Here is a 26,047-nt window from a genome sequence, read left to right as displayed (position 1 = left end):
TATAATTAAATAAAGAAAAATAAAAGCCTAAAATAATCTACAGAAGCCATTGTCAAATTTTCTTTCATTGGCCTAATTTTTTTTTTTTAAAGGACTACTTCATATTAGAGACTAAATAATCATTATCTCATCATTGAATACTTTTCACCAACTTAGTGTCATCTATATCCATGACAATAGGCTCCAGTGCCTACTCCTGCCTTCACCATAGGAATATGGAGAAATACAAGCATAACTGAGAGAAAAAAACCCAGAAAGCTGGATTTAATACAAAGTAAAAAAGATAAGCTTGGCACAGTCATTAGCTGTTAGTATAAACACCTTCATAGTCAGCTGTAGAGTGGAAACTGAGTATTTGCAGTATATTATTAAAAGCAAAGCAGGAAATGTTGTACTCAGAGATATTTCTAACAACTTTTTTTTCAGCCGGGTGCAGTGGCTCTTGCCTGTAATCCCAGCGCTTTGGGAGGCTGAGGTGGGAGAATCACTTGAGCCAAGGAGTTCAAGACCAGCCTGACCAACATAGCGAGACCCTGTCTCTAAAAACAATTTAAAAATTAGCCAAGCGTAATGGCATATACCTTCTACTCTGGAGGCAGAGGTGGGAGGATTGCTTGAGCTCAGGAGGTCAAGGCTGCAGTGAACTGAGATCGCTCCACTGCATTCCAACCTTGGTGACAGAGCAAGACCCTGTCTCACACATAAAAAAAGAAAAAGTATTTTTTATGGCCGGGCATGGTTGCTCACGCCTATAATCTCAGTACTTTGGGAGGCTGAGAGAGGAGGATCACTTGAGGTCAGGAATTTGAGACCAGCCTGGCCAACGTGGCAAAGCCCTGCTCTTGGCCGGGCACAGTGGCTCATGCCTATAATCCTAGCACTTTGGGAGGCAAAGGTGGTTGGACTGCTTGAGCCCAGGAGTTTGATACCAGCCTGGGCAGTGTGGCGAAACCTCATCTCTACAAAAAATACAAAAACTTAGCTGGGTGTGGTGGTGCGTGCCTGTAATCCCAGCTACTTGGGAGGCTGAGGTGGGAGGATCACATGAACCTGGGAGGCAGAGGCTGCAGTGAGCTGAGACTGCGCCATTGCACTCCAGCCTGGGCAACAGAGTGAGACCGTGTCTCAAAAACAAAACAAAACCCTTCTGTTAGGCAGCTTTTGTGTATGTGTGAGTGTGTGTGTGCATATGTGTGTGTCTCACTTTGTTGCCCAGGCTGCAGTGTAGCTGTGCAACTTTGGCCCACTGCAGCCTCGATCTTCTGGTTCAAGCAATTCTCGTGCCTCAGCCTCCCAAGTAGCTGGGATTACAGGTGCACACTGCCACATCCAGCTAATTTTTGTATTTTCGGCAGAGATAGGGTTTCACCATCTTGGCCAGGCTGGTCTCAAATCAAACTCCTGATCTCAAGTCATCCACCTGCCTCAGCCTTCCAAAGTGCTGGGATTACAGGCGTGAGCCACCATGCCTGCACTTTTTTTTTTTGAAACAGGATCTCATTTTTTTGCTCAGGCTGGAGTGCAATGGCATGATCAAGGCTCACTGCACCCTCAATCCCCCTGGCCTCAAGCAATCCTTCTGTCTCCTAGTAGCTGAGACTACAGGCATGCATATCATTTTGTAGAGATGGGGCTTCACCATATTGCCCAGGCTATTATTAGCCATCTTGATGGGCATTTTTATTTGCTTCTTTAGTATAAATTCCTTCAAGTAAAATTGCTACCATCATATAGTATGCACATTTTTAAGGATTTTGGAACATAATGCCAAAGTATGTTTGTACATATTGTTGGAATTTACACTTCCATCATCAGTGTAAACTCCTATTTATTTATAAACTCCACAAAATATGTTTTTGTTCTTTCAAAATAGACATAAGAAATCATAAAATTGATATGTATGTTAATTGTTAAAAAGAAAGAAAGAAAGAAAGAAAAGTAATCAAGCTGAACCAAAGTGAAAACCAGTAGAGAGTAAAAGCCCTGCTTCTCCCAGCTCTAATCCCTAATTTTTTGTCAATAGATTTCCAGGACTTTTTCAGATCATAAGGTAGAGATAGATAGATTGTAGATAGATTAAAAAAAAAAAAAAAGAGCACACACTTGCAAGAAAGTGCAGTAGACACAGAGATACATATATTGGTTTTTTAGAACAAAATTTAAAACATGTATGTTATTGCATAACTGCTTTTTAATTTTATTATTATTATTTTATTTTATTTTACTTTTTGAGACAGAGTCTGGCTTTATTGCTTAAGCTGGAGTGCAGTGGTGCGATCCAGGCTCACTGCAACCTCCACCTCCTGAGCTCAAGTGAGCTTCCTGAGTAGCTGGGACCACAAGTGGGCGCCGCCACACCTAGCTAATTTTTGTATTTTTAGTAGAGACTGAGTTTTTTCATGTTGGCCAGGCTGGTCTCAAATTCCTGGGCTCAAGAGATCCGCCCAGCAACGTATTTACCAAAATAGGCACTTTTTGTCTTTTTAATTGTTGCCAGATAGGTCAAACTAACAAACAAAAGCCCCAGTTCCTCATTTTATTTTGATTTTTAGTTACTACTTTATTCTATATGCATTTGAGAGCGCCAATAAAACTTTGCTGATCAGCATGAGGGCTGGAGTTGAGGGAGGAGACTGAGAGACAGAAAGACCAGGAGAGGGAACCTGGCCCTGATGCTCATGAGTGAATGAATGATCTGCCCCAGTATACCCTCGGATGGAGTGGGAGCGTTCATTCACATCTACCATGACCTGGCTTTTATTCTTTTTTTTTTTTTTTTTTTTAATTCTGTAGAATAATTCCTTTTCCTCTAAAGAAAATCATGTACCTGGTTTAAAAAAAGAAAAAAAATCAAACATTACTCATGTTTACATAGTGGAAATCAAGTGTCCTTGTCTTAAGACTGCCAGGGCCAGGAGCAGCGAGCAGTTCATGCCTATAATCCCAGCACTTTGGGAGGCGGAGGCAGGCGGATCACCTGAGGTCAGGAGTTCAAGACCAGCCTGGCCAACATGGCGAAACCCCGTCTCTACTAAAATACAAAAATTAGCCAGGCGTGGTAGCACATGCCTGTAAGCCCAGCTACTCAGGAGGCTGAGGCAGGAGACTCGCTTGAACCTGGGAGGTGGAGGTTGCAGTGAGCCAAGATCATGCCACTGTACTCCAGCCTGGGCAACAGAGCAAGACCCTGCCTCCAAAACAAAAACAAAAACAAAAAAAGATTGCCAGACTTAGACACTATCTTCCCTCCCTTTCTAGGTCTAATACTACTACTACTAGTAGTAATAGCTCACATTTTTTGAGTTGTTACTATGTGTCAGAAACAAAACTTCCTAGACTTATTAATTCATTCAAATTCCCTATAACTTTCTGAATATGTACCGTTTATGATCCGCATTTTTTCAGATAAGAATATCACATCATAAATAAGTTAAATAACTTACCCAAAGTTGCACAACCTATAAGCAATGGAGCTGGAATTCGAACCCAGGTGGTCTGGCTCCCCAGCCTGTTTGCTTAATTTAATTCACATTACCCTAAATTATTTTCATTGTAGTGGCATAGAAATTTCTGGATACAAAGTGACAGGGGTCAAAAGGTTTTGCATGGTTCCCTATCATAGGTGATACTAAGCAGATCTTATCTACCTGGTCCCTGAGCTGGTGTGGTTCCCAAGTGTTTTGCCCACAGCTGCCCACTATCATCATTTCTCGTATGTCCTTCCTGGGTTGTGTAAGCATAGGGATAGTCTCTCTACAAAATTATAAACCAAGTAGTTAAAATTCACCTTGAAAGTCATTTCTTTTCAGTGTGTAACTCATTTTTTTATTAGCTAATACTCTATTTATTTATTTAACCAATCCTTTGGCGATGGACATTTATATCGTTTCCAAACAACACTATAGTGAATCTCTTTCGATAAAAATCTTCTGCATAAAGGATTTATGCATAAGTAAAAGCTACACTATATTCCTGACAGTGAAATTGTTAGATGAAAAGTTATGCGCAGTTTAAAATTTAACAGACTGTACTTTTTTTTTTTTTTTGATACGGGGGTCTCAATCTATCGCCCAGGCTGGAGTGCAGTGGTGTGAGGCTCACCACAGCCTCAACCTCCGCAGGCTCAGGGGATCCTCCCACCTAAGCCCCCTCAGTAGCTGGGACTACAGGCATGTGCCACCACACCCGGCTACTTTTTTTGTATTTTTAGTAGATACGGGGTTTTGCTATATTGCTCAGTTTGGAACTCCTGGGCTCAAATGATCTGCCTGCCTTAGCCTCCCAAAGTGCTGGGATTATAGACATGAGCTACGGCGCCTGGCCCATGTTAAGTTTTAAAGTTAACACTGATGGGGGGGTATGTGAGGGTAAAATATATAGAGCCTTGCAGATCACTGAAAAGACTGCATTTTACTCTGTGGTGGGAATCTATTGAAGAATTTCTATTAGAGGAAGATCTTTAAGGGGAAAAAAATGCAGACAAATTATCCTTCTTTCCTTGGTCTCTGCTCCAAAGAGGTTTTGTGAGAACCTGTGGTACAATTTTGGATGTTTAAGATGGGGAGCACTCCTCCAATGGTTAGGAGGGACACAAGACAGAAATAAAGATTGCTTTATAGGCCTTGGGGAACACGTGGTGCACTTGGAGGCCACACACCCGGAGGTCAGGGAGCACAGGCTGGGAGAGAAAGACAGAAACACCTGGGCCAACGCCCTTATTGGGTCCAAGGTGTTATCCAAACAGGTTTCCCATTGGGGAGTTTTAACTGGTGGGTTTAAAGCAACTAGGCACGAGTTTCAGGTCATGCAGTGACTGAGAGGTGGTCATTGTGTCATACCTGCATGGTCAGTGTAGAGTGTGAGGACCATTCAAGTAGGTTGCATGTAGCTGTCCCATAGGGAAGTGTTCACCAGGGAATAACTATAAGGGCAATATCTGGACTGGCCACATTGAGGAATGGAGGTAGGGTGAGGGTGAGGTATAGAACAGGAAACTACGTCAAGGGTGACTGAGCCCTGTTTCTGGTATTGGAAAGTCAAACATAATCAAAATGGATGCTGAGGCAACACAAAATTGTAAGAATTCACTATAACCAGGTTAGGCAGTAGAGCATTTAGAAACCCTCTACTTAGTTGTTCTTTCAAATCGAAAAATGAATCAGCGAATATTTTCTATCCAGAATCACTTTGTAGGTTTGGTGCTTCTGTGGCATGGGCACTGCTGTATGTGGCTGGATCTGCTCCACAAAGGAGGTAGGGACAACACATTGCCTTATAGATCTTCAGAATGCCTATTTTTATTATTATTCATAATTTCACCACTGCTGTTTTTTTTTTTTTTTTTTTTTTTTTTGAGACTGAGTTTCACTCTTGTTGCCCAGGCTAGAATGCAATGGCATGATTTCGGCTCACTGCAACTTCCGCCTCCCAGGTTCAAGCGATTCTCCAGCCTTAGCCTCCTAAGTAGCTGGGATTACAGGTATGTGCCACCACACTGGGCTAATTTTTTGTATTTTTAGTAGAGATGGGGTTTCTCCATGTTGGTCAGGCTGGTCTCGAACTCCTGACCTCAGGTGATCTGCCCACCTCAGCCTCCCAAAGTGCTGGGATTACAGGTGTGAGTCACCATGCCTGGCCAAACCACTGTTCTTTAGAACAAGTAAGTACCTGGTTTTGAGTTATCAATGGAACTACTTTGATTTTGGGCTGAATAGTTCTTTTAGGTGATATTAATCTAGCTTTGTTCTCCTTAATTTCCTCTCCCTTATACTCCAGACAGTCTCTTTACATGTCTCTGTCTTCTTAGGTCCTTTTTACGGAACTTGAAGGAATAAATTGCTTGAAAATGGCAATTCCTGCCTTTTGGGAAAGATTATGCCAAGAATTCAGGAGGTAGAAGAAAAGTCAGGTGGATCTGGAATCGATCCTTGGAGAAATGTGCAACAGGCTCCAAATTTGGTGTATGTGAAGTAGGGAACAGGCAGGCTGATCCCCAATGCAGGGATCCTAGCCTCTACAGAGATTTCTGGTCCCCCACCCCCATGTTGCAGGGTGGCCAGGCCAGACTAGACAGGAACCATGTGGCTTGAAAATGAGGATATGAATGGTAACTGATAGCATGGAGATGTTCTAGAAATTTGAGATCTTCCATTTTTTTCCAGACATCCCAGAGTCTTTCAGGTTTTTGTATGAAAGTAAGTGCTATGGTTTGTGTCCCCTCCAAAACTTATGTTGAAACATAATCCTTGGCCAGGCTCAATGGCTCACGATTGTATTCCTAGCACTTTGTGAGGCTGACGCAGGAGGATCACTTGAGCCCAGGAGTTGGAGACCAGCCTGGGCAACATGGTGAAATCCTGTTTCTGCAAAAAAAATACAAAAATTAGTCAGATGTGGTGGTGCATGCCTATAGTCCCAGCTACAGAGACTGAGATAGGAGGATGGCTTGAGCCTAGGAGTTCGAGGCCACAGTGAGCCATGATCGCACCAAGGCACACTAGCCTGAGTGAGAGTGAGACTGTGAGGAAGGAAGGAAGGAAGGAAGGAAGGAAGGAAGGAAGGAAGGAAGGAAGGAAGGAAGGAAGGAAGGAGGGAGGGAGGGAGGGAGGGAGGGAGGGAGGGAGGGAAGGAGGAAGGGAAGGGAAGGAAGGAAAGGAAGGACCAGGCAGGCAGACAGGCCAGGCACGGTGGGTCACACCGGTAACTCTGGCACTTTGGGAGGCCAAGGCAGGTGGATCACTTGGGGTCAGTGTAAGATTCTCTCCGGGGCCTGAAAGCCTACGGAGATGAATAACTCCTCCCTTCTCAGGCCCAGTCTTAAGGCACAAGGCTACCTGTGCCAGCAGCATGCGCCAGCAAAGTAGCAGAAGCAGAGAGAGCCGGCGGGAAGATACGCCCTGAAGATCTGAAGATCGAGAAAGAGGCCATCCGGGTACAATGTAGCAGTTACGTCAGACTAGGGGGCTTCTTGTTTACAGGAGACTGTAAAACCTTTGCCCCCTCCTCACTTGGGGCTGACACCATTTTAGGCCTCAGCCCGCCTGCACCCAGGCGCTCATTAAAACAGCATGCGGTTTCACACTGCCTCGTGTTGTCTATTGGCAGGCTTTCAGGTTTCAAACCGATAAAAGAACCTTACATCTGGAGCCAAAACCCAGGAGGAGCTCAGGTCTGCGTCCCGCATGGACCTTACCCCTCCGCCCTGGAGAGCAGGCCACAGCAGCTAGACAAGGGAAGCTCCTCAGCCTCCAGTCACTCTCTGTGCATGCACATCGGTCACTGGTCTCGACTAATGGTAAGTTTCCCCAGGAGCCCAGTTAACAGGGAACAATTCGCATGGCCTCTCAGTTTCTCCGGTCTGAAAATCCAATATTGGTCCAAGAAGGGTCTGGTGTGTGCGAGGTACTCACTGATCGTCTGGTCTTAGGGGGATGCCTCTAAGCCATTTGATGCCGTTCCAGAACGAAAAAGGCAGCGGTGATGGTCGCTCCTTTTATGGTCTCCCTCCGGCTGTCTAGGACGGTCTCCTTTTTCCCTGTTCTCCCAAGCCTACCCTCTGTTATAGGAAACTCCTGGTCCTCCATTCCAAAAAACAGCACTCTAGGCTGCCTCATAAAAAACCTGCAAACCTTAGGCCTCAGGCAAAATATCCACCCTAAGCACCTTGTCTTTTTTTGCAATACAGCCTGGCAGCAGTACAAATTAAATAACAGGTCCAAATGGCCCGCAAATAGAACATTCAACTTCACAATTTTAACTGATTTAAGCGATGATTGCCGACAACTAGAGAAATGGGAGGAAATTCCTTATGTCCAGGCCTTTTGCACTCAGATCACAACCCGACCTCCACAGTTCTTGCTAACCTGTTCAAATCCTCCTCCTTCATTCCCATCACCCAGATCGCCTTTCTCCTCCCAACCCTACCTCTTTTTCCTGGTTTAATGTAGCTGACTACTGTCCTCCCAGCCCCTATGTTTTCTTCTCAACTGTCTTCTTTAATCCCCCAAGCCTTCTCATTGTCTTATCAGCCGCCATCTTCCCAGCCGCCATCTTCCCAGTCAGCTGTATCCACTTCTTTTCCTACACCATTCCCCCTCAGGACAATTCTAGTATTGCTTGTACCCATTCTCCTCCACAGCTGCCCTCTCCTGAGGCTTGTAAACCCATCCTGCCACCTTACGCCCCTATCTGTCCTCCACTCCATGTTAATGCAATCCCCCTTCCCCCTTCAAACCCTCAGCAGGAACCACTATCTTAAGCCTTCGGTTCATCTCCCAACCTACCCCTGATATTCGGGGCAAGCTTCAGAAGCTTGATGACGACCCTCAAACCCCACAACAAGACCTTCTTAATTTAGCCATCAAAGTCTTTAACAATCGTGATGAGAAAAGTAAAAGGCAAAAACTGGCAGAGTTTCAAATGCCTGCCTCCGCCATCAGGGGCCCTGTAGGCCCATGAGGCCACAGCTCCACAGGGAAGCCTCCTAACAATCCACTCCACCTGGTGCCTGTTTCAAGTGTGACAATGAAGGCCACTGGTCCAGACAATGCCCAAACCCAGGTAAGCCCACCAGGCCATGCCCCCTCTGTGGAAGACCCCACTGGAAGTTGGACTGTGAGCGGCCCCGCGAGGACTGCCCCTATCCCTTCCTGAGCTGGCCTACTTGGATCTCATTGGCCTTGCTGCTGAAGACTGATGGTGCCCTGGAACAGATGCCCCAGCAACTACCATCGCTTCATCCAAGCCAAGGGTAACCCTGGTGGTGGCAGGTAGGCCAGTATGTTTTTTAAATTAATCCTGGGCAACCTACTCTGCTTTACCTAATTTTTCAGGACCCACCCAGTCTTCCCAAGTCTCTGTTGTAAAAATTGACCAACAAGTCTCCAAACCCCAAGCCACCCCTCCACTTTTCTGCTCCCTGCACACTTTTTCCTTCACTCGCTCTTTCTTAGTCCTGCCCTCATGCCCAATTCCGCTCCTAGGCAGAAATATCCTTTCAAAACTCCACACTACTCTTCACTTCCACATTCCCCATAGTACCCAATGCATCCATCCAGACCCCGCCAGTACTTCTAGCTTTCTTCTACTCTTTCAACCTCCCACCGTAAAACGTGCAGCCTTTCCTTGTCCTCCATCCGTAGTTAACCCTGCTGTTTGGGATACTTCCACACCCTCAGTCACAGAACACCACACCCCCATTCACATTACCCTTAAAGAGCCCCCCCAGTTCCTATCACAGAAGCAGTATCCTATCCCCCAAGCAGCTCTCATAGGCCTACGGCCTATCATTTCTCACCTCCTTGCCAGTCACCTACTCTGCCCAACAGACTCCCCTTTTAACACACCAATTCTACCTGTTACAAAGCCAAACGGAACTTATCACTTAGCCTGAGGTCCTTAGTCCAGGACCTCAGGCTCATTAACCAAGTTGTACTCCCGGTATGTCCAGTAGTTCCTAACCCATATACTTTACTTTCCGCAGTTCCCTCCAATACTACCCATTTTTCTGTTCTAAACCTAAAGGATGCTTTTTTTCACAATTCCTTTACACCCTAATTCCCAAAATCTCTTTGCCTTTGTGCGGGAAAACCCTGACACCCACGTTTCATGTCAGCTCACCTGGTGCATACTATCTCACGGTTTCATAGACAGCCCCCATCTTGCTGTCAACCTCTGTACCTTATTTCTAAAACAGTCCACTCTCCTTGAACATGTTAATAATCTACTCCTGTGTAGGCCCTCTCAAAGAGACTGCAACGTCCATACTATCTCTCTTTTAAATTTCTTGGCAGAACGGGGGTATCAGGTCTTCCCTTAAAAAGCACAAAGATACACCCCCTCAAGTCACCTATCTAGGCCTCCTAACTCTTACCCCGTGAACCCAAGGGCTCACAACCGACCACATATCGTTCCTCCTGTCCCTCCCGCCTCCACAAACTAAGCAAGAATTTATTTTTTCTAGGACTAGCGGGATATTTTAGGCTCTGGGTTCCCTCCTTTGCTCTACTTGCCAAACCGTTACACCAAACTGCTAAAGGCCCTCTCCATGAGCCTTTAAAACCTACACAGCCTACGGGTGCGGTGGCTCACGCCTGTAATCCCAGCACTTTGGGAGGCTGAGGCGGGTGGATCACGAGGTCAGGAGTTCAAGACCAGCCTGGGCAAGATGGCGAAACTCTGTCTCTACTAAAAAAACACTAAAAATTAGCTGGGCATGGTGGCATGCGCCTGTAATCCCAGCTACTCCAGAGGCTGAGGCAGAGAATTGCTTAAGCCTGGAGGGGCAGAGGTTGCAGTGAGCCGAGATCGTGCCACTGTGCTCCAGCCTGGACAACAGAGTAAGACTCTGTCTCAAAATAAAATAATAATAAAATAAAAAATTAAACCTACACAGCCTATTACCCAACCTTTCTGTCTACTCTAAAAGGCTCTCATCTCAGCCCCCGTCCTCACTCTCTAGACCTCACCAAACCTCTCTCCCTCTATACTGACAAACAGCCTAGAGTTGTACTTGGTGTTCTAACCCAGTCTAAGGGACCCACCCTCCAGGTTGTTGCCACCTCTCTAAACAGCTTGAAGCCACAGTTCTCAGATGGCCTGCCTGCCTCCAAGCATTGGCGGCAGCTGCTGTCCTCACTCTTGAAAGCCTAAAACTATCTCTCCAGGCCAACCTAACAGTTTATTCAACCCATAACATCAAAGATATGCTAGCTCACCACAGTGTACTAAGTCTCATCTCTGCCCCACCGCTCCTCCAACCGAATGCTTTATTCATAGAAACCCCCCAAATCCCACGCGAACCAGCTCCCGTTTAAACCCAGCCACGCTCTTACCAAGACCCTACACATATCTGTGTGAACACTGTTCAAACCTTTTTTATACCTTTTCTAAATCTAACAGATGAACCCCTTCCAGATGCTTCCTTTACTTGGTTTGTCGATAGGAGCTTCTTCCTACATCAAGGACGCTGGCATGCTGGCTATGCTATAGTGTCACCTCTCCACACTACTGAAGCCAATCTGCTCTCCCTAAGCACCACCTCCCAGAAAGCTGAGCTCATCGCCCTCACTTGCGCTCTCACTCGAGCAGCCAGACAACAGATCAACATATATGCAAATCTTGGCCGGGCGCGGTGGCTCACGCCTGTAATTCCAGCACTTAGGGAGGCTGAGGCGAGCGGATCATGAGGTCAGGAGATCAAGATCACCCTCACCAACATGGTGAAACCCTGTCTCCACTAAAAATACAAAAATTAGCTGAGCGTTTTAGCGTGTGCCTGTGGTCCCAGCTAGTTGGCAGGCTGAGGCAGGAGAATCACTTGAACCTGGGAGGCGGAGGTTGCAGTGAGCTGAGATCGCACCATTGCACTCCAGCCTGGGCAACAGAGTGAGACTCTATTTCAAAAAAAAAAAAATATATATATATGTATATATATGCAAATCCTAACTGCAAAAAAACTTTCCTGTCATAAATGGCTCTCTCATCAGCAAACTCCTTCAAGCTGTCAGGCTCCCGCAGAAAGTTGCCGTCATTCATTGCAGAGGCCACCAAACCCCAGACAATCCTATAATAGCTGGAAATGTGCTAGCAGATCGGGCAGCCAAAGAAATAGCTCTACAACCCATGCAAGGCCAGTTTCTGTCCCTGTCCCTGTTCTCTCCTCTTTACTCCTCAGAAGAAAAGGAGGACTTCTGAGCCCAAAACCTTCAAAAGCAAGGACCATGGTATGTCAAGGAAGGGCACTTTGTTCTTCCTCACTCTCAAACAATCCCTATCCTCCAAAGCCTCCACAACTCTTTCCATGTTGGGTACAAACCTCTCTTGCAACTTCTGTGCCCTATTCTCACTTTCCTCATCTTTCCAGCCGTGTTCAAGAAATTACCCAGTCCTGCTCTATCTGCCACTCAATGTCAGCCCAGGGCTCCCTTCGGCCGCCGCCTTTTCCTACCACCAACCCCGGGGCCAGTTACCTGGGCAAGATTGGCAAGTAGACTTCACTCGCACGCTGCCCGATAAACGGCTCCGCTATTGTCTAGTCTTTGTCTGTGCTTTCTCCGGGTGGGTAAAAGCGTTCCCAACAACTTCAGAAGGTGCAAATATCCTCACACAAACTCTCATCATACATATAAGTCCCCGTTTTAGACTCCCAACATCCATCCAGTCCAATAACAGGCCCGCCTTCATCAGCCAAATTAACCAAGGCGTCTCTACATCCTTAGGAATAAAGTGGGTTGGCCGGGCGCGGTGGCTCAAGCCTGTAATCCCAGCACTTTGGGAGGCCGAGACGGGCGGATCACGAGGTCAGGAGATCGAGACCATCCTGGCTAACACGGTGAAACCCCGTCTCTACTAAAAAGTACAAAAAACTAGCCGGGCGAGGTGGCGGGCGCCTGTAGTCCCAGCTACTCCGGAGGCTGAGGCAGGAGAATGGCGTAAACCCGGGAGGAGGAGCTTGCGGTGAGCAGAGATCCGGCCACTGCACTCCAGCCTGGGTGACAGAGCCAGACTCCGTCTCAAAAAAAAAAAAAAAAAAAAAAAAAAGGAATAAAGTGGGTTATCCACACACCCTACAGGCCTCAATCTTCAGGCAAAGTTAAAAAAAAATTAACTCTGTCTTTAAAGCCCAATTCATCAAGCTGGCTCTAGAAACCCGCCAGCCGTGGACAAAAAATCTCCCTTTTGCCCTCATAAGACTCCGCACAACACCAAAGGCACACTCTTTTCATAGCCTTGAAATCATGTATGGCCAAACTTTTGTCTTGGGGCCTCCACCTTTACCAGACTATGAGCCACTCAGGAATTACCTCCCCTCCTTAATCCAGACACGGTCTTTCATTTGTGAAGCAGCAAATGAGGCCATGCCTCTCCCTGTTGACACCACCTTGTCCTCTCAGCATAACTGTCTTGCAGGCACAGATGTGTTTATCTGTCAGTCCGACCCTCACCAAAAGCTACAATCGAAGAGGAGAGGCCCCTACCTTACACTGTGATACTCAGCATGCCAACTGCAGTGAGAGTCCAAGGACTACCCCACTGGGTCCATCGCACCAGGGTCAAGCTCACCCCCAAGAGTACTCCTTCCTCCAAAACATTAACAGCGGGCAACACCCTCAGCGTCCTTGTATATAATAACCTAAACAAAGAAAAACGATCCTTAAAGGTAGGAGGAAGCCAAAGATGGCAAGGGAACGAATGGCCTCCGAAACGGATCATCGAATATTACGGTCCTGCCACTTGGGCTGAGAATGGTTCATGGGGTTACTGCACTCCTTTATATATGCTAAATAGAATAATTAGACTACAGGCTATTCTAGAAATACTAACCAAACTGCCTCAGCCCTGGAAATGCTCGCGCAACAACAAAACCAAATGCGCACGGCAATTTATCAAAACAGGCTAGCACTAAATTACTTATTAGGAGAAGAGAGTGGAGTCTGTGGTAAATTTAATATATCTAATTGCTGTCTTAACATAGATGGTAACAGAAAAGCGGTTCTAGAAATCGCTTCAAACATCAGAAAAGTTGCCCGTGTACCAGTCCAAACCTGGAAGGGATGGGACCCAGCAAACCTTCTAGGAGGGTGGTTCTCTAATTTAGGAGGATTTAAAACGCTGGTAGGGACAGTAATCTTCATCATTGGGCTCCTCCTGCTTCTCCCCTGTGTTATCCCACTGATAATAAAAGCCATTAAAACTCTTGTTGAAATTACAGTTAACTGCCAGACTATCCAGGCGACACTCCTGCTATGACACGATGGATACAATTCTCAAGAATACCCCAAAAATTAAGTTTTTCTTTTTCCAAGGTGCCCACTCCACCCCTATGTCACGCCTGAAATAGTTATTGAGAAAGTTGTTCCTTTTCCCTTTTGTATAACCAAACAGACAGGAATGTATAAAATTCTCCCCGGGGCCTGAAAGCTTAAGGAGATGAATGACTCCTCCCTTCTCAGGCCCAGTCCACAAGGCTACTTGTGCCAGCAGCGTGCGCCAGCAAGATAGCAGAAGCAGGAAGAAAGCCAGCGGGAAGACACGTAACCCTGAAGATCGAGAAAGAGGTCATCTGTGTACAATGTCAGACTAGGACACTTCCTGTTTACAGGAGACTATTAAACCTTTGCCCCGTCCTCACCTCGGGCTGACGCCATTTTAGGGCTCAGCCCGCGTGTGCCCAGGCACTCATTAAAACAGCACGTTGCTCCACACCGCCTGGTGTTGTCTATTGGCATGCTTTTGGGGTTCGAACCAATACAAGAACCTTACGGTAAGGAGTTCGAGACCAGCCTAGCCAATATGGTGAAACCCCATCTCTACCAAAAATATAAAAAATTAGCTGGGTGTGGTGGCACGTACCTGTATTCCCAGCTACTGGGTGGCTGAGGCAGGAGAATTGCTTGAACCTGGGAGGCAGAGGTTGTAGTGACCCGAGATCACACCACTGCACTCCAGCCTGGGCAACAGTGAGTCTCTGTTCTCAAAAAAAAAAAAAAAAAAAAAAGAAAAGAAAAGAAAAAAGAAAAGGAAGGAAAGAGAGAGACAGAAGGAAAGAAAGAAAGAAAAGTCCTCAATGTGGCAGTATTGGCAGTATGGCAGTATTTAGAGGTGGGGCCTTTAAGAGATGATTGGATCATGAGAGCTCTGCCCTCGTGAATAGATTAGTTCATTCACAGATTAATGGATTATCATGGGAAGGGACCTAGTGACTTTATAAGAAGAAGAGATCAAGGCAATGGTGCACGACTGTTCTCCCAGCTACTTGGGAGGCTGAGGTGGGAGCATTGCTTGAGCCCAGAGATTGGAAACTGCAGTGAGCTATAATCACACCACTGCACTCCAGCCTGTGCAACAGAGTGAGACCCTGTCTCTAAAAAAAGAAAAGAATAGAAAAGAAAATCACCAATTGACAACCACCATAATAGTAATAAATGATTCAGACAAGAATCACCAATAAATCCTGAAATTTATGGACAAAAATTGGATGAGGAACAGGACATTTATATAGTCTAAAGTAGCTCATCACAAAAATAATCATTGATTATTAATAGTACAAAATACTGTTTCACTTACAGTGATGAAAAAAGAAAGACATTATCTAAACCAATGGATAAAAAGTTGACATCACAGCTGGGCGTGGTGGCTCATGCCTGTAATCCCAGCACTTTGGGAGGCTGAAGCGGGGAGATCACCTGAGGTCAGGAGTTCCAGACCAGCCTGGCCAACATGGTGAAACCCCGCCTCTGCTAAAAATGCAAAAATTAGCCGGGCATGGTGGCAGGCGTCTGTAATCCCAGCTACTCATGCCGCTGAGGCCGGAGAATCACTTGAACTCCAGAGGCGGAGGTTGCAGTGAGCCAAGATCGTGCCACTGCACTCCAGCCTGGGCAACAAGAGTGAGACTCTGTCTCTCAAAAAAAAAAAAAAAAAAAAAAAAGTTAGCGGTAATGGGACAAATCGCCATGTGCTTTCTGATGTGTGGCAGGAAAACCTATCACTGTGTTTTTCACCAAAAATGTATAGATTAAATCTAATCATAAGAAATTATCAGGTAAGTCTAAATTTCAGAACAATCTACAGTGTAACTACACTGTTCTTTTTAAAAATGTCAAGGTCATGAAAGACATGAAAGTCCAAGGAACTGTGCCAGATTGGAAAGACTAAAGAGGCAGAATAAGTACATGCAATTCAACCTTGGATTGGACCCTAGACCTATAAATGACATCATTAGGATGACTGGTGAAATTTGAATGAGCTCTGTGGATAAATGAAAATATAATATCTATGTTAGTTTCTTTATTTTGTGGATATTACGTGGTTATGTAGGAGAGTGGTTTTCATTTTAGGAAATATGCACTGAAAGTATTACGGGGTAATGGAACTTCATATCCGCAATTTATTCTCAAAATGTTCAGAAAAATAGAGTCTGGGCGCAGTTGCTCATGCCTGTAATCCTAGTACTTTGAGAGGCCAAGGTGGGAGGATAGCTTGAACCCAGAAGTTCAAGACCATCCTAGGCAACAGAGTGAGACCCCATCTCTATTTTAAAAAGAGAGAGAGAGAGAGAGAGAGAGAAGTGTGTGGCCAGGCACAGTGGCTCACGCCTGTAATCCCAGCACTTTGGGAGGCTGAGGTGGGTGGATCACCTGAGGTCGGGAGTTCGAGACCAGCCTGACCAACATGGAGAAACGTAGTTTCTACTAAAAATACAAAATTAGCCGGGCATGGTGGCACATGCCTGTAATCCCAGCTACTCGGGAGGCAGGAGAATCTCTTGAACCCAGGAAGCAAATGTTGTGGTGAGCCGAGATCGCGCCATTGCACTCCAGCCTGGGCAATAAGAGCAAAACTCCATCTCAAAAAAAAAAGAAAAAGCATCTGTGTGTGTATGTGGTGAGAGAGAGAGAGACAGAATAATAAGACAAATGTGATAGAACGTCAATAATTGGGTCATCTGAATGAAAGTTTTATGGGAGTTCTTTGTGGTGTACTTGTAAGTTTTCTATAAGCTGAAATTATTTAAAAATAAAAAAATAAGATAGTGTTTAAAAATAAACCACCATGCCTACAAGAAAATTTTTCTAACCTTTTAAGGAACAGATAATTCCAATTTAATACAGGGCTTCCAAAGGATATAAAAAGAAGAAACATTCCTCAATTTAGTCTATGAGGCTAGTGTAATCTTGATACCTAAACTAGATACAGATAATGTAAAAAATGAAACAGACTAATCCCCCTTATAAACATAGGTGTGAAACTAAACAAAATATTAGTTTTTGTTTAGTTTCAAAACTGAATGCAACAAAACATAGAAAAGATACTACCATTTAAGTTCACTTTATCCCTGCAATATATTTCATCTAATACTAAAAATGTTTGTAAATGTAATTTATTACATTAATAGATTAAAGAAAAAAAAACACATATTCTCAATAGTTGTAGGAAAAGCGTTTATGGAAAAACCCTTAGCAAACCAAGAATAGAGAACAATTCTTGGTAACCAAATAAAGACTATCTACAAAAACCTATAGTAAACATCATTCTTAGTAAAACATTAGGGAAACATTAGAAAATTTCTCTTTAAAAACCAGGATCAAGAAGAGGACGCTTACTGTTCTCATTTCTGGAGCTTGTAGCCAATGCAATAAGACAAGAAAGGGAGGGAGGAAGGAAAGGAAAGGAGAAGGAGAGAAGGGAGGTGGGCAGATATTAGGAGTGAAAAGGAAGAAACAAAATGGGTTTTATTCAGAGATGATATAAATGTTTGCATAGAAAACTCAAAATCCTTTAGACAAATTATTATAATTAATAAGCTTATTAAGATAGCTGGATATAAAGTCAATATACAAAATTTAATTACATTTAGATTCATCAGCCTGAAAGAAAATATAATATCTCAAGTGATACCAGTAACGATAGCAAAATAGAGAACCTACTAATAAATTTAATAAAAGACTTGCAAGAAATTAAAGGAGACCTAAATAAATGCAGAGTTAGTCATGAGCCAGGTTCCTGGATAGAGAGATAGAATCTTTAAAAATACGCTTTAAGCGCATAAACTTGATGGTTGACAAGTTATTTATCTGACTTATCTGTAAAATGGAGGTAATAGTAGCACTTACCTCACAGGGCTGTTATGAGTATTACAAGACAATACATCCAAGAGGGATTAGAACAATGCCTGCCATGTAGGAAAGTTGTCTGGCACCATGCAGTGATCTTGGAATCAGAAGCCACACACAGCAGGGCAAAAAAATCAAAGCCTGGTTCCCTGAACAATACTGCAGTGACCACCTCTCAGTTTTTATGTGAGAGTGAAATACACTTTTTTTTTTTTTTTAAAGACAGGGTCTTTCTCTGTTGCCCAGACTGGAGTGCAATGGTATGATCACTGCAGCCTCAAACTCCTTGGCTCAAGGAATCCTCCCACCCAAGCCTCCCAAGTAGCTGGGACTACATGCACGTGCCATGCTGCCTGGCTAAATTTTGTATTTTCTCGTAGCGACCGAGTCTCTTTATGTTGCCTGGTCTTTAGCTCCTGGGCTCCAGTGATCTTCTTGCCTTGGTCTCACAAAATGCTGGGATTGTAGGCATGAGCCACCATGCCCGGCCCAAACGCTTTTTCTTTTTTTTTGAAATGGACTCTTGCTTTGTTGCCCAGGCTGGAGTGCAGTGGCACAATCTTGGACAGAGATTGCAACCTCCACCTCCCAGGTTCAAGCAATTCTCCCACCTCAGCCTCCCCAGTACCTGGGATTACAGCCGCCTGCCACCATGCCTGGCTAATTTTTGTATTTTTAGTAGAGACAGTGTTTCAACATGTTGGCCAGACTGGTCTCGAACTCCTGACCTCAAGTGATCCGCCTGCCTTGGCCTCCTAAAGTGCTGGAATTACAGGTGTGAGTCTCCACACCTGGCCTCCAAATGCATTCTTTTTTTTTGAGACAGACTCTCACTCTGTCACTCAGGCTGGAGTGCAATGGCATGGTATCAGCTCACTGCAACCTCCGCCTCCTGGGTTCAAGCTATTCTCCTGTCTCAGCCTCCTGAGTAGCTGGGACTATAGGTGTGTGCCACCACACCCGGCTAATTTTTGTATTTTTAGTAGAGATGGGGTTTCACTATGTTGGCCAGGCTGGTCTCAAACTCCTGACCTTGTGATCCTCATGCCTCGGACTCCCAAAGTGCTGGGATTACAGGCATGAGTCACCGTGCCTGGTCCCAAATGCATTCTTAAGGGTCATACTTCCTTTCTGTTGATGTTTCACACCTAGCTTAATCTCAGTGGAGGGTTTTGGAAGCCAAAGCTAGGAGATGCAATATTTCTGATTTTTGCTTGAATGGGAGAAAAAGGAGGGGAAGAAAAAGATAAAGGGGAAGGAAAAAAGAATATGAATTGATCCTTTAAAAAATTATCCTGCCACAGTGGTTCATTCCACCTCAAGCTTAGAGTCAGGAGGCCAGTTCCTGCCTCTAAATGAATTCAGCAGCCCCAGCTCTCACTTTGGTGTGTGGTCCTTCTCGACGAAGAGGGTCAAACTCTGTAAAATATTTTAAAGAGATTTATTCTGAGCCAAATATGAATAACATGACCCATCACATAGCCCTCAAGAGGTCCTGAGAACATGTTCCCAACGTGGTCGGGCACTGCTTGGTTTTATACGTTTCAGGGAAGCATGAGACATCAATCAAATACTCAAGAAATACATTGGTTTTGTTCAGAAAGGGGGACAACTCAAAGCTGGGGGCTTCCAGGCTATAGGTAAAGTTAAACATTTTCTGGTTGACAATTGTTTGAGTTTGTTTAAAGACCTGAGATTGATAGGAATGTTCAGGTTAAGATATTGTGGAGACCAAGTTTTATTGTGCAGAGGAAGCTCTCAGATAGCAGACTTCAGAGAGAGAGCAGGTTGTAAAATGTTTCTTTCTTTTTTTTCTGAGACAGAGTCTTGCTCTGTCGCCCAGGCTGGAGTGCAGTGGTGCCATCTTGGCTCACTGAAACCTCCGCCTCCCAGGTTCAAGCGATTCTCCTGTCTCAGCCTCCTGAGTAGCTGGAATTACAGGTGCACACTGCCATGCCCGGGTAATTTTTTGTATTTTAGTAGAGATGGGCTTTCATCGTGTTGCCCAGGCTGGTCTCAAACTCCTGAGCTCAGGCAATCTGCCCACCTCAGCCTCCCAAAATGCTGAGATTACAGGTGGCACCCAGCCATAAAATGTTTCTTGAATTGGACCTGAAAGGGTCCCTGGCTCTTAGTTGATTATCTCCTGGATCTGCGAAGGAAGAAAGGAAAACAAAGGGGAAAGAGGATTCTCTATAGAATGTGGATTTTTCCTACAAGAGATTTTGCAAGGCAATTTCAAGGTATGGCGAAGAAATATATTTTGGAGTTAAATATTTTCATTTTCTTCCTTGTCTCATAATGTTATGCTAAAGTCAGATTGGAAAGTAAGCCACGACATACAGGATTAAATAAAACCCATCTGATGAGAATTTATGGTTTGTAGGGCATGATTCCCTAGACCCTTAGATAGGAATTCGGACAAGATTAAAAAATCAGAGCTTAGGCCTCAGTCCCCGCGCTTGGCCAAAAAGCATTCCATAGAATGCATGTGCAGGCCAGCGAAACAGCAGCAGGTCCCACAGCGCTAGGAAGGCTCATTCCTAGAGTTGTCTGATTTGGCGATCTGGCAGGGACCCACGGTGCTACGAAGTTTTGTTCCTAGATTCCTCTGATTTGATGGTAATAATTTTAAATATTAGTGATTTGGATCATGGTGGGAGGATATGGCCTAACCCGATGTAATAGCCAATTGTTTAAGGGGTGAGATGGAGTCAGACTTAGGGTTTAGTCTAAAAAATTCTGGATCAGATCTATTTTCTGAGTGATCATGATCCGGGTCTTTAAATTTGCCTTTTCCTTCTGCTGTATCTGCCATAACATTTACAAGAAATGTCTAATGTTAATACAGTAACAAATATAAAGATAGTGAAGATTTGGACATTCAAGGTTATAGGTAGAATCAGAGGGCAGTAAACAATCGAATCAGCCAGAAGGAAACCCCTGTGCATCATCATATTCTTTGATCAGACTCACAATGTGTTTATTGTCCTTATCAAGGGTTATTTGGACCTTGTGATAAATCTTACTTGAAAATTATGGGACCAAAATTAAATTATAATTTAATAAATTTAGTCTCTCTTCCGGCCCATTTATCTCCATAGGTATAGCATCCTGAAGAGGGTATAAATTAAATGCAAGAAATGCCTGGTCCTTGGTGTCTAAAGTGTTAAAGACTTGTTAACAGTAGACAAATCTCTTTTTCCCACCACTTTGTATTGCACCATATACTGGTATTTGGGAGAGAAAAGGTTTTGTCACAGAAGAAGTCATGTAATTCCACAGTATCAGTTTTTCCTCTGCAGGACTCCCTATGGCTGAGGGCTTTAAGAGTCAAAAGACTTATAGCCAATTAATTGTTCCAGGCCAGATAGGAATGAATGTGGACAGGCATTCATTACTTCCTAAAATTATTTTAAGTTAAAAAATCTCAGTACTTTGGGAGACCGAGGTGGGTGGATCATGAGGTCAGGAGTTTGAGACCAGCCTGGCCAAGATGGTGAAACCCCGTCTCTATTAAAAATACAAAAATTAGGCTGGGTACAGTGGCTCACGCCTGTAATCCCAGCATTTTGGGAGGCCGAGGCAGGCGGATCACGAGGTCAGGAGATCAAGACCATCCTGGCTAACATGGTGAAACCCCATCTCTACTAAAAATACAAAAAATTAGCTGGGCGTGGTGGTGGGCACCTGTAGTCCCAGCTACTCGGGAGACTGAGGCAGGAGAATGGCGTGAATCTGGGTGAGCTTGCAGTGAGCCGAGATCGTGCCACTGCATTCCAGCCTGGGCGACAGAGCAAGACTCCGTCTCAAAAAAAAAAAAAAAAAAAAAAAAAAAGCCAGGCGCAGTAGCAGGCGCCTGTAATCCCAGCTACTCATGAGGACCAGGCAGGAGAATCACTTGAACCCAGGAGGCGGAGGTTGCAGTGAGCCAAGATTGCGCCACTGCACTCCAGCCTGGGTGACAGAGCGAGACTCCATCCTCCCTCCCAAAGAAAGAAAAAAAAAGCCAGCATTAAGCCAAAACGCAAAGTTACAAGACCAACTTATTTTTAACTTCTATGTGTTGAGCTACTGTAAGCTTGGTTTATGTTACAGACGTATAGCAATTAGCAATACAAAACGTAAGCACTGTTCTGAAAAATTATTAAAAATGTATATATGTGTATAGATATATTTATCTTTACAACTTGTAATTGGGAGTATTATGCCCAGGAGGCTTTGTTACAAGGTATTTTACCCCATTAATAAAGATATTTTTAAAATTTTATAGTAAGCAGAAAATTTTTGTGGTTGGGGTGTATGCAAAAGTGACACATAATAGTTTAGAAGGCAACTAAACTTGTTTTACCAGCTGTTTAGGCATTTTTTGTACCCCCTTCTTGATTTGGAAGTTTGATCTTCTCCTAATTTTATCCCTCAAACCTGGCTCTTGCAATCTTACGTGCCCACCTCTTTCCTCTGAGATAGTCCTGGGCCTAGAGGGAGGCAGCTTGTATAGTTTTTTTTGTTTGTTTGTTTGTTTGTTTTTTTGAGACAGAGTCTCACTCTGTCGCCCAGGCTGGAGTGCAGTGGCGTGATCTCGGCTCACTGCAACCTCCACCTCCTGGGTTCAAACGATTCTCCTGCCTCAGCCTCTCGAGTAGCTGGAATTACACATGCATGCCACCACGCCTGGCTAATTTTTCGTATTTTTAGTAGAGATGGGGTTTCGCCATGTTAGCCAGGATGGTATCTATCTCCTCACTTTGTGATCCACCCGCCTCAGCCTCCCAAAGTGCTGGGATTACAGGCGTGAGTCACCGTGCCTGGCTGTCTTCAGTTTTATAATACTAGAAAGGGGAACATCCCCTAGTTACATATAGCACCCACTTTCATAAGACATTTAGGTAAAAGGGGTTACAACCACCTTACATAAAGCTCGTTTAAACATCTTACATTTTATAATTCTATTAACCCGTATGTGTTTTATGTTCTGGTCCCAGGAAGCCTTTTTAAATCTCCAGTCCATTTTACCTTTTCTGGTGAAAAGGGTTTGGTTTCCCAGCAGGGAGTCGCATCTGTAAGACCTATGAGGGACAGCAGATTTGATAAGGCAAACAGACCTATGATTCTGTGGGAGGGGCACCATGAAAAAAGGGCTTCCTTAACCTCCAAATTTACCATGACCTGGGTAATAGACATACTAGGTTGGAGGATATCCCAGTTATCATAAAGTTAGTCCAACAAAGCTTGCATAAGAAACATATTAGCTGCTTCATCTGCAGTACTTCACTTGGTATTTTATTAGGGAGAGTTAGGCAGTCCCCTTCTCAGGGCAAAACAGACTTTATAATGGCATTATCTGGCCCACTAGGCTGATTGCTTTTTCAGGAATAACTCCCTGTGCATTTGGATCACAGATACTCAGTGATTGTTCAGTAATGAGCTGTAGGTTCTGCATTAATCCAAACAAGCTCTTAAATTCTGCAGCATTTAAAATTAAGAATTTTGTGGCCTGGCAGGGTGGCTCACACCTGTAATCCCAGCACTTTGAGAGGCCGAGGCGGGCAGACCATGAGGTCAGGAGTTCCAAACCAGCCTGGCCAACATGGTGAAACCTCATCTCTACTAAAAATACAAAAATTAGCCGGGCATGGTGGCGCATGCCTATAATCCCAGCTATTCCGGAGGCTGAGGCAGAAGAATCGCTTGAACCTGGGAGGCAGAGGTTGCAGTGAGCCAAGATCATGCCATTGCACTCTAGCCTGGGCGACAAGAGCAAGACTTCGTCTCGAAATAAATAACATAACATAACATAAAGAATTTTGTCCCTAAGTGGTTTTTGATTTTGTTTTTGTTTTATTTACTTATTTATTTTTGAGACAGAGCCTTGCTCCGTTGCCCAGGCTGGAATGCAGTGGCTGGGTCTAGGCTCACTGCAAGCTCCGCCCCGCCAGGGTTCACGCCATTCTCCTGCCTCAGCCTCCCGTGTAGCTGGGACTACAGGCGCCCGCCACCACGCCCGGCTAATTTTTTGTATTTTTAGTAGAGACGGGATTTCCCTGTTTTAGCCAGGGTGGTCTTGATCTCTTGACCTCGTGATCCGCCCACCTCGGCCTTCCAAAGTACTGGGATTACAGGTGTGAGCCACCGCGCCCGGTCCCCTAAAGTAGTTATTTTTACAATCCTCTGTAGTAAAGATTTTTTTTAAAGAAGCTGAGTGATACCAATCTACAAAATGGAACAATTCCTTTACATTACACCCTTTGGTTTTAAAGTTACTTGGTTTTGCCCTTTCCCCATATCGACTGTTTTCTTGGATAATCATAGGACTCAGAGTTTTGTTGCCTTGGCTTTTTAAAACGTTTATTTGAATTTATTTAATTTATCTGCATAATTTCCTTCGTTAGAAATCAACTAAACAACTTTTTTTTTTTTTTTTTTTTTTTTTTTTTTTTTTTAATCTAAGACACAGTTTCCCTCTTGTTGCCCAGGATAGAGTGCAATGGCGCAATGTCGGCTCACTGCAACCTCCATCTCCCAGGATCAAGTGGTTCTCCTGCCTCAGCCTCTCCGAGTAGCTGGAATTGCAGGCATGCACCACCACACCTGGCTAATTTTTTGTATATTTAGCAGAGACAGGGTTTTGCTACGTTGGCCAGGCTGGTCTCAAATTCCTGACCTCAGGTGATCCGCCTGCCTTGGCTTCCCAAAGTGCTGGGATTACAGATGTATAAAGCAACTCTTAAGTAGTTTTCTTAACCAAAAAGACACTTACTTTTTTTTTTTTTTGAGAATTGACATCTTTGTGTTTATAAAATTTTAACAAAAGCATATTTTATGCTCCATTCTTTTAACTTTTAGTAACCCAGATTTCCAGTAGGGAAACAAGTCTTAACATGACTTTAAGATGTTAAATTACTGGAGAGAGTTCTGAGATTAAGTTTATCAAATTTATTTTATCAATGATTACCAAGGTTATGTAAATTAAAAGGCATCTGAGCTAGCTTTTACCAATGTGATAAGCACTTAAATTTTTTAAATTACTTGATTAGAGCTCTTTCATGTAGCTGGGAAGTGAAATATCACTTCCACACGACACATAAAGATAGAGATAGGCACGCAGAATAAAAGGCATGTTCAAAAGATACTTTATTTGCCTATTTTCAAAACAATTTTTCTCCCTTGCTTTAGATAATTAGTAAAAGTTACAGGAGCCAACAAAAGGTGAAGGAGACAACCATCATTCAAGGCCTTTTCAAAAGTGAAAAAGTAGCACTTTAAAAATATCAATCCGAAGAATGTTAAAGAAACAGATTATAGACCCAGCGCGGTGGCTCACGCCTGTAATCCCAGCACTGTGGAAGGCCGAGGCGGGCCGGTCACGAGATCAGGAGATCGAGACCATCCTGGCTAACATGGTAAAACCCCGTCTCTACTAAATATACAAAAAAAATTAGCCGGGCGTGGTGGCGGGTGCCTGTAGTCCCCGCTACTCGGGAGGCTGAGGCAGGAGAATGGCATAAACCCGGGAGGCGGAGCTTGCAGTGAGCCGAGATCCGGCCACTGCACTCCAGCCTAGGCGACAGAGTGAGCCTCCATCTCAAAAAAAAAAAAAAGGAAAAGAAAAAGAAAAAGAAAAAAAAAAACAGATTACAGAATTTAAAAATTTAAATACTTCTTGTATTAAAAATAAGTCAATATTTGTAATAAAAGCTTGTTTTAACCAGTTATTTAGTTTTGTGTTAGTGCATTTTTTAATATTAAAGACCTATTTCTAGAAAGATTAATATGGTTTCTTTTTAATTACATCCAACTGAATTATATAACCCCTTTAAAAAATTCATTTTACTAACCTTATTATGACTTACATAGTTCATTTACAACGTGTTTAGACTGTTTTGTCATATATAGCCCTCTTTCTTGTACAACCCCATCATTTTTATTTTAGGACAAAAATTTACCACGCAAGATTGTTTCTTATATAAAGTTACTTTCCTTTTTTTTTTTAACCAAAAATACCTCTTTATATCTTTAACTTTCTTTATACCTCTTATTTGCTGATTCTGTTACCTTGTTTTACACACAACCCTTATATAAGCCTTGAATTAGACAAAGATATTTTGCCTTTAATGAATTCTTAAATTTATTTTAAGAATTCTTTAATTCTTTAATTATTAATAAGTTATTTAATTCTTAAATTGGAATTGCCCAGATACTTAATATCAATTAATAACCTTAGATCCTAAATTATGACGAGTTTGTTCCATTACATTTTCCTGATTAATTTAGTAATTTAGCTAGATGATTTACAAAAAATTATGATAGCCAATATTTAAAGTTATTTTTCTATTAACCATTTTTATAGCTGTGAATTTCAGGTATTTACTTAAGTAATAAAACTTATGTTTAGTTTTAAGGGTATTTGTAACAATATCTCAGTATTCAGC

The 26,047-nt window shown here is 43.7% G+C and overlaps 2 pseudogenes; both read left to right on the top strand.

The window, feature by feature from the left end:
- The first annotated feature begins 5,153 nt into the window (after window positions 1-5,153).
- Window positions 5,154-9,279, top strand: LOC140709588 (transcription factor NF-E4-like; annotated as a pseudogene).
- A 2,627-nt stretch (window positions 9,280-11,906) lies between these two features.
- The window catches only part of LOC119626165 (uncharacterized), a 38,339-nt pseudogene continuing 24,198 nt past the window's right edge, over window positions 11,907-26,047 (top strand).

Source organism: Chlorocebus sabaeus, chromosome 21 (assembly GCF_047675955.1).
Source record: "Chlorocebus sabaeus isolate Y175 chromosome 21, mChlSab1.0.hap1, whole genome shotgun sequence".
Taxonomy (NCBI): Eukaryota; Metazoa; Chordata; class Mammalia; order Primates; family Cercopithecidae; genus Chlorocebus; species Chlorocebus sabaeus.
This window is presented reverse-complemented; position numbering and strand designations above follow the sequence as displayed.